General features: G+C 44.3%; 1 protein-coding gene across 1 annotated transcript in view; it reads left to right on the forward strand.

Moving 5' to 3' along the window:
* Positions 1-13,674, forward strand: part of CDH13 (cadherin 13) — a 1,022,168-nt gene that overhangs the window by 925,085 nt on the left and 83,409 nt on the right. The gene's annotated exons all lie outside the window — the stretch shown is intronic.

Below are 13,674 nucleotides of genomic sequence, written 5' to 3' on the forward strand. Positions count from 1 at the left end.
AGGATGCAACCATTGCAGTACAGTCTGCAAAGTCCATGCTCTCTGCTAAGGGCTCTGGACTCTGAACTGTCAGAAGGGAAAGGAGTAGACATTGCCTGGTACTTAGAAATGGACCATCGGGGTTGGGTTTTCCGCTGATGATTGGCAGGCCAAAAAGAAGTTCAAATTTTCAGTGTTCATTTCTTAAGCTCTGTCCAGTACTTCAGAAGAAGGGGTTTTCATAATGAGATTTAATTAAATGGTCATTATCTACAGTGCATCTCATGCTAGTGGAGATGAGATGCCCTCGCTGGTGCGACGTTTCACAGTAAACACGTTGACACGCAGGTCCAAATGCGCGCTTGTCTCCGCTAAAGAAAGTAATTAATCTTCCGCTTCCAAAATCTAATCTCTTCATACGAGGTACCGATAACCAAGTATTAGACGCACTTCAAATGAACATGTCTTATTTTCTTGATTTGAAACACCTGAAAATGTGCCGCTATCTTCGCATCAGCCACAGGACCGTGGAGCAAGGTAGCAGAAGTTATTTTCCAACCCAAAAGGGGGATTTATTTTTACAACAAAACTTTCTGAAATGCCAGACAAACTAGATAAAAGTACAAAATAATACCAAATCCTGTACTAATGTAAATCTGAAGTAGCCATTCTTTTTTTTCCTTTTCTCCTTTTTTTCCCCTTTTCCTGCTCAGTATCTGGCAAAGGAAACATATAATTTAAACATCAAAGAGAAAGCTTTCCTTAAGTACTTAGATCTGGAAACCTGTAGGTTAACAGACTGTAAGGTAGTTGTACAAATTTAGGATGTCTTTAGGGGAGCTTAAGTGTTGATTTGCACTTCTACAAAGAGGTGACTCCAGGGTGGATAGGAAATGGATTTAAATGGGGTTGATGTTGCTAAGCCTGAGGCTGTGCCTTTGTTGGGTAACTTCGGATGCTGCCAGACATGACAGTGTTAATGTGATGGGGAGAGGCTGAGGCAGGTGTCGGGATCTGGGAATAGAGGTACTACTTAGGTGGGACAGACAGTGGAAGAGTTGGGTCTCTCAGAGTTCTTTGTTTAAGACCAGCTCTGGATGACTTAGGCAAAAGGGAGAATTTGCTGGAAGATTCTACACACAGTTTATAGAATTTTTCCCAACTGGTAACCACTAGTTTTTTCTCTATACCTGTGAGTCTGTTTCTGTTTCTTATATACACCTCTTTGTTTTCTTTTTTTTAGATTCCACATGTAAGTGATAACATAAAGTATTTGTCTTCTCTAATTTCACTAAGCATAATGTTCTCTAGGTCCGTCCACGTTGTTGTAAAGGGTAGATTTTCATTCTTTTTAATGGCTGAGTAATATTCCATCGTGTGTGTGTGTGTGTGTGTGTGTGTATATATATATAAAACATCTTCTTTATTTGTTCATCTGTGGATGGGCACTTAATTTGCTTCCGTATCTTGGCTATTGTAAATAGTGCTGCTATGAACATTGGGGTGCATGTATCTTTTCAAATTAGTGTGTTCTTTTTTTTTGGATGTATGCCCAGGAGTGGAATTGCTGGATCGTATAATGGTTCTATTTTTATTTTTTTGAGGAACTCCACACTGTTCTCCATAGTGGCTGTACCAATTTATATTCCCACTCACAGTGTACAAAGGTTCCCTTTTTTCCACACCCTCTTAAGAATGTATTACTTGTGGTCTTTCTGTTGATGGCCATCCTGACAGGTGTGAGATAGCATCTCATTGTGGTTTTGATTTGCATTTCTGATGATTAGTGATGTTGAGTAGTTTATAGAATTGAAGAATATGTTTAGAACTGGGCCAAGATAGCACAGGAATTTGGGCATTGTTGAGTCTCTAGGTAATGGGCCCTGATGGGCTGGCACTGCAGGACCTCACAGGGAGAGTGACCCACCTCCAGCCACTGTCCACTCTTGTGTCACTCAGCTCATGGTTCACATGCCCAGCGGCGAGTCCACTTTACCTGAGCTGGAGCCATGCACCCCCGACTCAGGGCATCTTGACAGGCAAGAGAGATGATGTTCCCAGATGTGGCTGCCCCTCTTCACCCCCACGGCAGGCAGCTAATTGAGAAGGAGGCAGGAAATCCCATCTGGCAAGTGGAGTGTGGTGCTTGGAACATGGCAAGCGGCCACGGATAGCAGCCCCGGCAAACTGAGTCGGGAGACAGGAGCCTGGAGAGGGAGCGCGTGACTGGCAAGAGCCAAGAAGACATTGAGGGGCCCCAAGCCAGGATCTGCGCCCTGGAGAACAAAGACCGGCTGCCGGAACCGGGTGACGGTGCTCCTCCATTCCATCTCGGGTGCAGCATCAGTGGCGCCCACTGTGAGAAAAGGAGATCAGAGAAAGCAATTTGTAAATTACGAGATGTGAGACTTGGTGGTAAAAAGCAGGAGCATAGAAAGCTCTGAAGAGCTTCCTGTTTCTACAGTTGCTCATTACAGCTGTGACCCTCAGTCACGAGTGGCCAGGACCCATCTCAGACTTTTGCCAAAAATGCATGTACTGGCCCACAAAACTGAAAATGAGGACGAGGACGTCCAGCATGAGAATTCAGGTGCTCAGAATATGTTCTTTCCCCACCTCTTGACTCTGCACTTGCCTGGGTTGGCTTCGTCCTCAGCCATATCTGTATGGCTGTAGAGAGTCAAGGCCTCCAGCAATGCCAGTCCTACCAGCAGAAAGAGATGCTTCCTGACCAGTAGTATCAATACTTGCCCAAGGGCCAGGTTTGCGTCTCACTGAGCCAACTTGCACACACACCTGTCTCTGACCCAGAATGGCAGGAGGATGGGGTGTTCCCGGGGCTAGTCCTGGTGCGTGGGCCCACCGTGGACCCAGCATCCAACCATAATGAACTGGGCTGGTGGTTTCCCATAAGAATGCAGAAGGCTCTTCCCAGAAGGTGGGAATGGATGCTGAGTCATCAGGGACCACGGAGAGCCACTGTTGGCCAATTTCAGTGTCACGAGTCCCCTCAGAAAATACAGCTGAGGTGTTTCTGTGGCCGTTTGCCTAAGAGCTGTAACATTTACAAATGGGTCCGGCTGAGCAGTGTCTGGACAAATCACTTTTCCAGCATTGAAGCAAAATAAATGCGTGTGTATGTGTGTATGTGCATGTGCGTGTATGTGTGTGTGATGCACATTTCTCTCTCTGGCCTGACTCCTCAGACACATTCCTTCCTGCTGGGATCCAGAGTTGCCCAGAAGTGGCCCTCTCTCAGCCTGGCACTGACTGGATCTCCCTCTGCCCCTTCCCTCTCCCCTCCCCTCCGCCCTTCCTCTCCTGGTGCTGGTTCTGAGCCCATCAAAGGCAGGGATAACATCCCTGACACGTTGAGCTGTTGTCCCAGGAGCTCTTCAGGGAGAAAAGGCTCATTAATTATCTGCAGCCTTTGATCCTGTACACGAGAAGCACTGTCCCCGATGGGCTGTGTGTGCAGAGGCTGTGCAGGGCTGAGGGGAGGGGCCAAGCTGGGACCTGGTTTTCTAATAAACCGCACTTGGCTCCCCGGAACTCTCAGAAAGACACGATGACCTTGTGAGTGGTGGTGGTGGTGGTGTCTTAATGATTCTTTGGGGAGCAGGCATTGGAAGAGGGAGGAACTGAGAACTCCTATTTTTATCTCAAGGAGAGCTCTGAGTTCAGCTGACAAAGGCACATGCAAAAAGATGCTGCCAGCGCCATCTGCCCCCGTCTTGACTCCCGGCAATAGCACGGCGTTGGGCTCTGCAGTCGTGCAGGTTATGCAGGTGTCCCTGTCTGCGTGTGTGACTCTTTGTGTCCACATTGTCATTCTCCCTTTGTCCCTCTCTGTGCCGATTACTCTTGGTCTATCCTTTGCTCTGTACCTTTCTTCCTTATCTCCCTCTCTGTCTCCCTCTGCCCTTCCTCCCTCCCCATCACTGTCTCTATCTGCATCTTCCCCCTCCCTCTAGGTCCATCTTTCTCTCATGTCTCATGGCCATCTCTTCTCTGTCTGATTCTCTGCACCTTCCTTCCTCCCATTCCTCTCTCTCCTCTCTTCTCTTTCCTCCTCCTTTTTCCCCTTTTCCTCCATCTGCTTCTTCCCCCCCCACCCGCCTCCTTTCTCTCCGTCTCTGTCTCTCCCCCTCCCCGCATTTCTATCTCTATCAGTATCTCACTCCAAGACACTCTGTGCCTCAGCTCCAATAACCCCATCTCCTCTTAGATGACTGGCCAGGCCCTCAAGGCATCTTAGCACTGCAGGAGATGCTCCACCCCAACCAGCCTGATTCAGGTCCTGCCCCCAAGTTGACAGGCATTTTGACCTCCTCCCTGAGGACAGGCTCCTTCCCTTGTCAAAACAGGAAACTCCTCCCCACTCCCAGCCCCGATACAGCTTAGGACCTTAATTCTAACTCATTCCTGGTCCTGTCTTCTGTGATGGAAAGCCCATCTCAGGCACAGTGATTCTGCCGCTGCCACTGTCATACCCTCTTTTATCTCACCAGGGAATGTTAAAATCAGTGAAAGGCGTCTTGATCTCTGAGAAGCCTGTAACTCTAAAGACAGGAGGTGTCCAGGCATCAGAGTGAATATTCTCACTAAAAAGCCTGAGTTATTAAAACCTGTTTAAAAGCCCATAGCATTGTGCTTAGCCAAATCAAAATGGACAGCGGTGGGCTAGTGACAGATGAAATTCTTCTTTGTAATGACTTGTATCTTCTTATCCTTATTATAAAGTTAAGATAGCTCATGGAGGAAACTTTCGAAAAAGCAGTTGAGAATAAAGAAGATAATTTTAAAAATCTGTAATCGTCCCACCTAAGGAAATCCCCTTTTAACAGCTTAGGTATATCTCCAGTCACATGTGCGAGTATTTCCCTTTTTTATTTTCAAAATTGGCTCACATCACCCATTTTGTTTTGGAACCTGTCATTTTTACTTCCCAATATATGGCGAGCAGCTTTCCGTATCAAGAAATAGCCACTATTTTTCCTCACTGAATAGTATGCATTCTACAATGCTGTTACATGAATATACTTATTTTTTATTCATTCCCTTGTTGGCTATTTAGACTGTTTCCAATCATGTGAAATTATTTTTTAAAAGGTCAGTGGACATGCTTATAGCTAAATTGTTTAATACATCATTAATTTTCTGAAGAATTTTCTGAAAATATTTTGCAAATGTGTTGATGTTATTAATGCTTTTTGTCATATAAAGATTTCTTCGTGTCTTTACCTAGGCAATCACATTTCTGTTTTCCCTTATTATTTGAATTGATGGTTAGAAAGTTTCTGTGCTCCGAGGTCATGTGAACGTTGACGTGTTGTAAAACAGCTGGTTCCCACACCCTGTCCTCTCAACCTGCAGTGACAACGAGACAGGCTTCAGCTTTCAGGGTGGAGCCTTCCTCCGTGTACACGAGACAGGAATCTGGCATTTCTCGATGACATTTCAGTGTCTCCAGTGAGGAGTGGACTCGTGCACCTGAAGTTGTTGGCTAAATATTGTCAGAAAGAGCAGCTCACTGATAATTACGCTAAAATGGAAATGACTGTATTTGCCCAACATTCTCTAACAGTGAAATGAGAAGCAGGGACTCACTGTCGCATCAGATCTGTTGCTTTGGTTCCTCTGGGGATGCAGCCGGCAGCTCAATCATTTTGAATGGTCTGAGAGAACTTATTTCATTCTCTGACCAATCCGGGGATTTCTGTTAAGGCAACCAAGTAGCAATTCCTGTTCCAGACATTTTTCAGACAGAACTCATCTTATCCAGGGTCTCTAGTAAACAACTCTGCTGCAGAGACTTCTGCCCACACAGTGAATACATAAGATACGTGTTGAGGAAAAATATTGTCCCCACCCATGTGAAATTACCCATTACTCCTCAGCATTTTTTTGGGAAAGGATCATTCATCCAGGGAACCCCACAAGTGTGCATCTAGCAGCACTGTATCTGTGAGTATTAAGTTTGGCTCAGTATAAAAGGAAAATTCAAAATGACGGTGGCTCAGATAAGATAAAAGTGGGTTTTTTCCCCCCTCATATAAAATAAGTGTAGGGCGGCTGTGGCAGTCCAGGGCTAGGATGGAAGCTCCGCAAAGCTGTCAGGGGCCCAGGCCCCTTCCTGCTCGCCGTTCAGTCACCTCGAGACTGGCGCCCTCTTCCTCATGGACACTTATTATGGTTGCTAATGCTTCTGCCTTCACATCTGCATTCCAGACAGCAGTTTGGGAGAGAGGGAAAGAAGAAGGGAGTCTCTTCTATTTTAAGGAGTCTTACTGAAAGTCGATCACATTTCTATTTAAATCTGATTGGCCCAAATTAGTCACATGGCCAAAACCTAGCTGTAAGAAATACTAGGAAGTATGGTCATTTAGCTGGATAGCAACCAACTTTTAAAACTGGGATTCTTTACTAAGGAAGAAAGGAAGAGTGGGTATTGTGAGGCAACTAGAAGTTTCTGCCATGAACACCTTTGGGGATTGAACCTTTCTGTGTCATTAAAAACTACAGGGTAAATTTTAAAAGATGAATACGTGCCATGAAATTAGATTTTTACACAATCAAAATAATAGATAATTGTGTTGCCAAAGGCAGCTGCTTGAAAAAAGCACAAGCGTTATAGTTTTCCATTCATTCCTTTACTGAATTCATTTACTGGTATTTATTTAGAGGCTACTATGGGCCTAACACTGCTGGGTGCTGTCTTTTCACTTGTGAGAATAATCCCTGCCTACAGCCTCCGGGGAGCTTATAGTCATAAGAGCAAGAGCTTTGTTGCAAATGATGATGCCCCAGGAAAGAAAGAAGAGGGAGGGAGAGAGGAAAAGGAAGGAAGGAGAGAAAGAAATTGTTCCTTGGGAAGTAACAACCAGTGGTCTCCAGCTGTGGAGAAAAAGCCAAGCAACAGAAATTACTTATTTCCAAGCATCATTATGGTCTCGATTATCAACAAATTCCTGAATTCCCCAGAAGTGCCACTATCCCCATGCCTTTGAGCTGGTGTCTGCCTCCTGGGAATTGGGCATCAGACTAAACTAGGCCAAGATTGCCACAATACCCCTGGACACATGTATTTTGCTGGTACTATGACTAAGATGCCTAACATTTTTATATAAAAGCTTACCAAAAGCACTGTCACCAAAGTCTTATTTAACTCTCACAACCATGAGTCTGCCTCTTTGCTGATGAGGAAAACGTAACCTCTCTGAACCTCGGTTTATGGAAAGAAAACACGCAAATGAGGTGAACTCCTGGGGCTTTCCTCGCCACCACCTCGTCCACAGCTGTATGTTCTTCTGATGTTAGTTTAGGCATCGCCTCTGCAGGTGGGCTACCCTGACCTTCAGACTGCACTCCAAAGGGCTTTCTGAACGTCTAGTGTAATGCTCGTCGTGCTTTACTGTGATTCCTGACCTAATGGTCCATCTTCCACTGAACCTCGGGCTCTCTGAGGGGAACGATCATGTTTATATCTATCCCTGGTAAAACACAAGGGCCTCATCAGTACCATTTAATTAATGAAGCACCAAGGCCCAGCACCAAGACCTTCAAACTTTCCAGGAGCCTACAAAAATGTCAAGGACGTGAACACATAATCTATCATCTCCAAAGATGGAAAAGAAAACAGCAACATTGAAGTTAATAAGATCGAGTGTCCACAGCACCATGACTTTAGCAGGTTGAATTTTTTTTTCACATCTTTATTGGAGTATAATTGCTTTACAGTGTTGTGTTAGTTTCTGCTGTACAACAAAGTGAATCAGCTATATGTACACATATATCCCCATATCCCCTCCCTCCCACCCTCCCTATCCCACCCCTCTAGGTGGTCACAAAGCAACGAGCTGATCTCCCTGTGCTATGCAGCTGCTTCCCACTAGCTATCCATTTTACATTTGGTAGTGTATATATGTCAGTGCTACTCGCTCACTTCATCCCAGCTTCCCCTTCCCCCGTGTGCCCTCAAGTCCATTCTCTACATCTACATCTTTATTCCTGCCCTGCCCCTAGGTTCATCAGTACCGCTTTTTAAGATTCCATATATATGCATTAGCATATGGTATTTGTTTTTCTCTTTCTAACTTACTTCACTCTGTATGACAGACTCTAGGTCCATCCACCTCACTACAGATAACTCAATTTCGTTCCTTTTTCTGGCTGAGTAATATTCCATTGTATATATGTGCCACATCTTCTTTATCCATTCCTCTGTTGATGGACATTTAGGTTGCTTCCATGTCCTGGCAGGTTGAATTTAATATTTGCAAAAATGTCTTTACCTTTGCCCACTGTTTGTAGATCTCTCATTGTAGAATGTCTGAGTCGGCACTAGAGAAGTCATAGGGGATTATTAGTGAAATATTTCCAGTAGTCAAATAATTCCAAAAGCAAAAGTAGTGATATAAAAATTATCTCAAAAATTGTACATGCAAAAAATGTACTTGCAATGTGGATACATTTCAATATATTTGCTATGACTTGGGAGGAGGCCACCATGGACAGAGAAAATTCTTAGAGGCTCAGAGGTCCTTTTTTTTTATTATTTTATTGGAGTGTAGTTGATTTACAATGTTGTGTCAATTTCTGCTGTACAGCAAAGTGCTTCAGTTATACATATACATTCTTTTTCATATTCTTTTCCATTATGGTTTATCTCAGGATATTGAATATAATTCCCTGTGCTATATAGTAGGACCTTGTTGTTTATCCATTCTGTGTATGATAGTTTTCATCTGCTAACCCAAAACTCCCAATCCATCCCTCCCCCACCCTCCTTCCGCCTTGGCAGCCACAACTCTGTTCTCTATGTCTGTGAGTCTGTTTTTGTTTCGTAGATAAGTTCATTTGTATCATATTTTAGATTCCACATATGAGTAATATCATATGGTATTTGTCTTTGTCTTTCTGACTCATTTCACTTAGTATGATAATCTCTAGGTTCACCCATGTTGCTGCAAATGGCATTATTTCATTCTTTCTATAGCTGAGTAGTATTCCATTGTATATATGTGCAATATCTTCTTTACCCATTCATCTGTGGACGGACATTTAGGTTGCTTCCATGTCCTGGCTATTGTGAACAGTGCTGCTGTGAACATAGGGGTGCGTGTATCTTTTTGAATTGTAGTGTTGTCTGGGTATATGCCCAGGAGTGGGATTGCTGGATCATATGGCAACTCTATTTTTAGTTTTTGGGGGAACCTCCATACTGTTTTCCATATCGGCTGCACCAGTCGTAGGTCTTAAAACAGCCCAGCGCTTGGCCTTTGGAAGTGCTTAGTAAACAGGTATAGCATGGTTTGCCAGCAGCTGGAGTGGAGTTTCTGCGTGCAGACGTTTTGTGCGTAAACGGACATGGTTCATTGTGATTACTATTATTTTTCATCTTCAGGTATTGTCTAGTGTCTACCAACCATGGAAATATTTGCATGTGGCCTTGTTTTAAACCAATCCCAGGAGGGAAGCCTGAGCAGGACCGATCGGCCTTTCACTGGGCTTCCCAGTTCTGTGAAAGTTACACTAAGGAGTCAGGTCCATCCGCCGGCCCTTCTTCCAAAGCCATGATCCAAATTGAACCCATCCTTTGAACACAGAATATCTGAATCAGATCCAGATTAGATCCTCATCACTCTGAAAACCACAGCCTACTTTGTTCTGATTTCTTTGGGTCTTTTTAAGTCATTTCCCTTCCCTTCCTCCTCTAGACTTGGAGGCTTTTAAGCTCCAAGGTAGCTTCATTCATGGACTCAAACTGGTACCGAATGCAACATGTGGTGATGAAAATTCAGTCCCAAAAGATTTGTTAAAAGGCCCAATTTCGGGTTTTGCTGGTCTTCTTGTGAGTCATCAAGCCTTTTTCTTTAACACCTCATTTAATCTAATATTGGAGCCCATTCAAAGGAAATCACACAAAAAAAAATGATAGGAAATCAAGCAAAAGTCATCAGCTGGCTATGGGACCTTTTGTTCTGTATCTTCTAAGACCTTTGGAAGCAGATGGCAAAAATCAGTTCCCCTGGAAATTAGGATTTTTGCCACCACTGTCATTTCTCAGGAACACAGAGGTTCAGAATGTGCAGTAGCTCACCATTTATTGGGAGGAGAAAGGAGGGCTGTAACTCCCCTTTTGAAAAAACCAGATTTCAAAACCAGATTTAAGAGTTTAATTTGCGGTGACTCCCACCTTTTAAATTTTAATCAGAAGTTAAAGACCAAATAATAACATTTCTACCTGGGGAAATGAAAAGAGCCTCCATCCACTAAAATATATTATTAACACTTCATCTTAATTAAACGTGGCTACCGACCTCAGTAATAGGATTTGGGCTGAGGTCATTTCGGTTTGTTTTTTTTTTAATGAGTTATTCCTCTCTTGAGTCAACACAGAGCTTGAAATGTAAATGAATTGTTTACAGTGGCACCTTTGTAATTTTTAATTAAAGTGACATCCTTCCATTGGAAGTTTATGGTGGCAATACATTGTATCGCATACTCTGCTGTAGAATTTTTAATTATTTATGTAAACATATTAAAACAGCTGACTCTTATTTTTAGCAATCAGATTTTCTGTTATGAAGATGGCAGTGGGAAACAAGGTCTAATAAATTAAACAACTGAATCTTTAAAGATTAAACAGCTTCAGTGGCTAAAAATAGAATTCTGGCTTTTATAGTGATCCAGAGATGGAAGATTTTCATTATTAACCTCAATTAGAGGTGCTCGATTTGGTTACTATGAAACGTCTGACCGTTTGGAAAAACAGTTGAAAGGTTATTTTACAATGTACCCACCTTTTCAACATCCACCTATGTTGTTATAAACTGGTCATGGGCCAGACTTTCATTATTGACAACGTGGTTTCAAATTGGTTATATTTTAGTATAATTATGATGGTCACTCTTTGCAGCCTAAGAAATTAATTCTCAGAACCAATAAAGAAAATACTGAGAAATGTTAATATTGTTTCTCGCTGTGTCTTCTAAGCTGTTAAATCTGCTTGGCTGGTTTTTCTTTTTTTTTTAATAAAGGCATTTGAATTAGATGAGGGTTGCTACAGAAGCTACCAATATAGCATTGATTGAGAAGGCCACATACTTCAGGATCGCAACAGAAGTCAGGGAAAATAGCTGATGTATTTTATTATCTCTATCTGTCAATCACCAACCTTGCACACTCGTGAAGGGCTTATCACAGCATTAGCACTAACACAGGTAATGAAACCACAGACAGAGAATCTTGTAACTAATTCAAGAAATGCGCTTCATCTCTCCTCCCAGTTTGATTTCCAAAAGGATCGTGAAGCTTTGTTTTCAAGTGATGAGACTCTAAACTACAGTTCTCCTAATATGTTTAATTCAGAGTTTTCCTTGTATAGTCTAATGGTGTTGGCAGGAATCTCAGGATAAGATCAGACTTTATGTAGCCGACTTTTAACAGCCTTGGTCTCCCATGTGAGGGCTGCACGTGTGAAATGGGGCCTCTGGATTTGGGTTAGGATGAGATAAGCCACCTCTTTTTTTTTTTTTTTTGCGGTACGCGGGCCTCTCACTGTTGTGGCCTCTTCTGTTGCGGAGCACAGGCTCCGGACACGCAGGCTTAATGGCTATGGCTCACGGGCCCAGCCGCTCCGCAGCATGTGGGATCCTCCCGGACCGGGGCACGAACCCGTGTCCCCTGCATCGGCAGGCGGACTCTCAACCACTGCGCCACCAGGGAAGCCCAAGCCACCTCTTTAATCGTTGAATTTTTCATTCATTCCACAAATGTTTAATGAACACCTAAAATATGCCAGGCCCCTTTTTAGGCACTGGGGATACAGAAGCAGTGGAAACAGTTAAAATTATCTGTCATCATGGATGTTACATTCCCACAGGGGGAAATAGAAAATAAACAAGAAAATAAAATTTAAAATAAATAGTGTAGGGCTTCCCTGGTGGCACAGTGGTTGAGAGTCCGCCTGCCGATGCAGGGGACACGGGTTCGTTACCCGGTCCAGGAGGATCCCACATGCCACGGAGCGGCTGGGCCCGTGAGCCATGGCTGCTGAGCCTGCGCATCTGGAGCTTGTGCTCCGCAACGGGAGAGGCCACAACAGTGAGAGGCCCATGTACTGCCAAAAAAAAAATAGTGTAGACACCCTCTTGCGAGAGCACCGGAATCACCGCTAACTGCTGAACAGTCATCAACAGGAAGACACTGGAACTCACCAAAAAAGATACCCCACATCCAAAGACAAAGGAAAAGCCACAATGAGACGGTAGGAGGGGTGCAATCACAATAAAATCAAATCCCATAACCGCTGGGTGAGTGACTCACAAACTGGAGAACACTGATACCACAGAAGTCCACCCACTGGAGTGAAGGTTCTGAGCCCCACCTCAGGCTTCCCAACCTGGGGGTCGGGCAACGGGAGGAGGAATTCCTAGAGAATCAGACTTTGAAGACTAGTGGGATTTGATTGCAAGACTTCGACAGGACTGTGGGAAACAGCGACTCCACTCTTGGAGGGCACACACAAAGTACTGTGCGCATCACGACCCAGGGGAAGGAGCAGTGATCCCATAGGAAACTGAACCAGACCTACCTGCTAGTGTTGGAGGGTCTCATGCAGAGGCGGGAGGTGGCTGTGGCTCACCATGAGGACAAGGACACTAGCAGCAGAAGTTCTGGGAAGTACTCCTTGGCGTGAGCCCTCCCAGAGTCCGCCATTAGCCCCAGCAAAGAGGCAGGGTAGGCTGCAGTGTTGGGTCACCTCAGGCCAAACAACCAACAGGGAGGGAACCCAGCCCCACCCATCAGCAGACAAGCAGATTAAAGTTTTACTGAGCTCTGCCCACCAGAGCAACAGCCAGCTCTACCCACCACCAGTCCCTCCCATCAGGAAGCTTGCACAAGCCTCTTAGATAGCCTCATCCACCAGAGGGCAGACAGCGGAAGCAAGAAGAACTACAATCCTGCAGCCTGTGGAACAAAAACCACGTTCACAGAAAGACAGACAAGATGAAAAGGCAGAGGGCTATGTACCAGATGAGGAACAAGATAAAACCCCAGAAAAACAACTAAATGAAGTGGAGATAGGCAACCTTCCAGAAAAAGAATTCAGAATAATGATAGTGGGGCTTCCCTGGTGGTGCAGTGGTTGAGAATCTGCCTGCCAATGCAGGGGACACAGGTTCGAGCCCTGGTCTGGGAAGATCCCACATGCCGCGGAGCAACTAGGCCCGTGAGCCACGACTACTGAGCCTGCGCGTCTGGAGCCTGTGCTCCCCAACAGGAGAGGCCATGATAGTGAGAGACCCGTGCACTGCGATGAAGAGTGGCCCCCACTCGCCGCAACTAGAGAAAGCCCACGCACAAAAACGAAGACCCAACACAGCCAAAAATAAATAAATAAATAAAATTTGTAGAAAAGAATAATGATAGTGAAGATGATCCAGGACCTCGGAAAAAGAATGGAGGCAAAGATTGAGAAGATACAAGAAATGTTTAACAAAGACCTAGAAGAATTAAACAACAAACAGAGATGAACAATATAGTAACTGAAGTGAAAAATACACTAGAAGGAATAAATAGCAGAATAACTGAGGCAGAAGAACAGATAAGTGACCTGCAAGACAGAATGGTGGAATTCACTGCTGCGGAACAGAATAAAGAATGAAAAGAAATGAAGACAGCCTAAGA

The sequence above is a fragment of the Pseudorca crassidens genome, chromosome 20 (genome assembly GCF_039906515.1).
Source record: "Pseudorca crassidens isolate mPseCra1 chromosome 20, mPseCra1.hap1, whole genome shotgun sequence".
Taxonomy (NCBI): Eukaryota; Metazoa; Chordata; class Mammalia; order Artiodactyla; family Delphinidae; genus Pseudorca; species Pseudorca crassidens.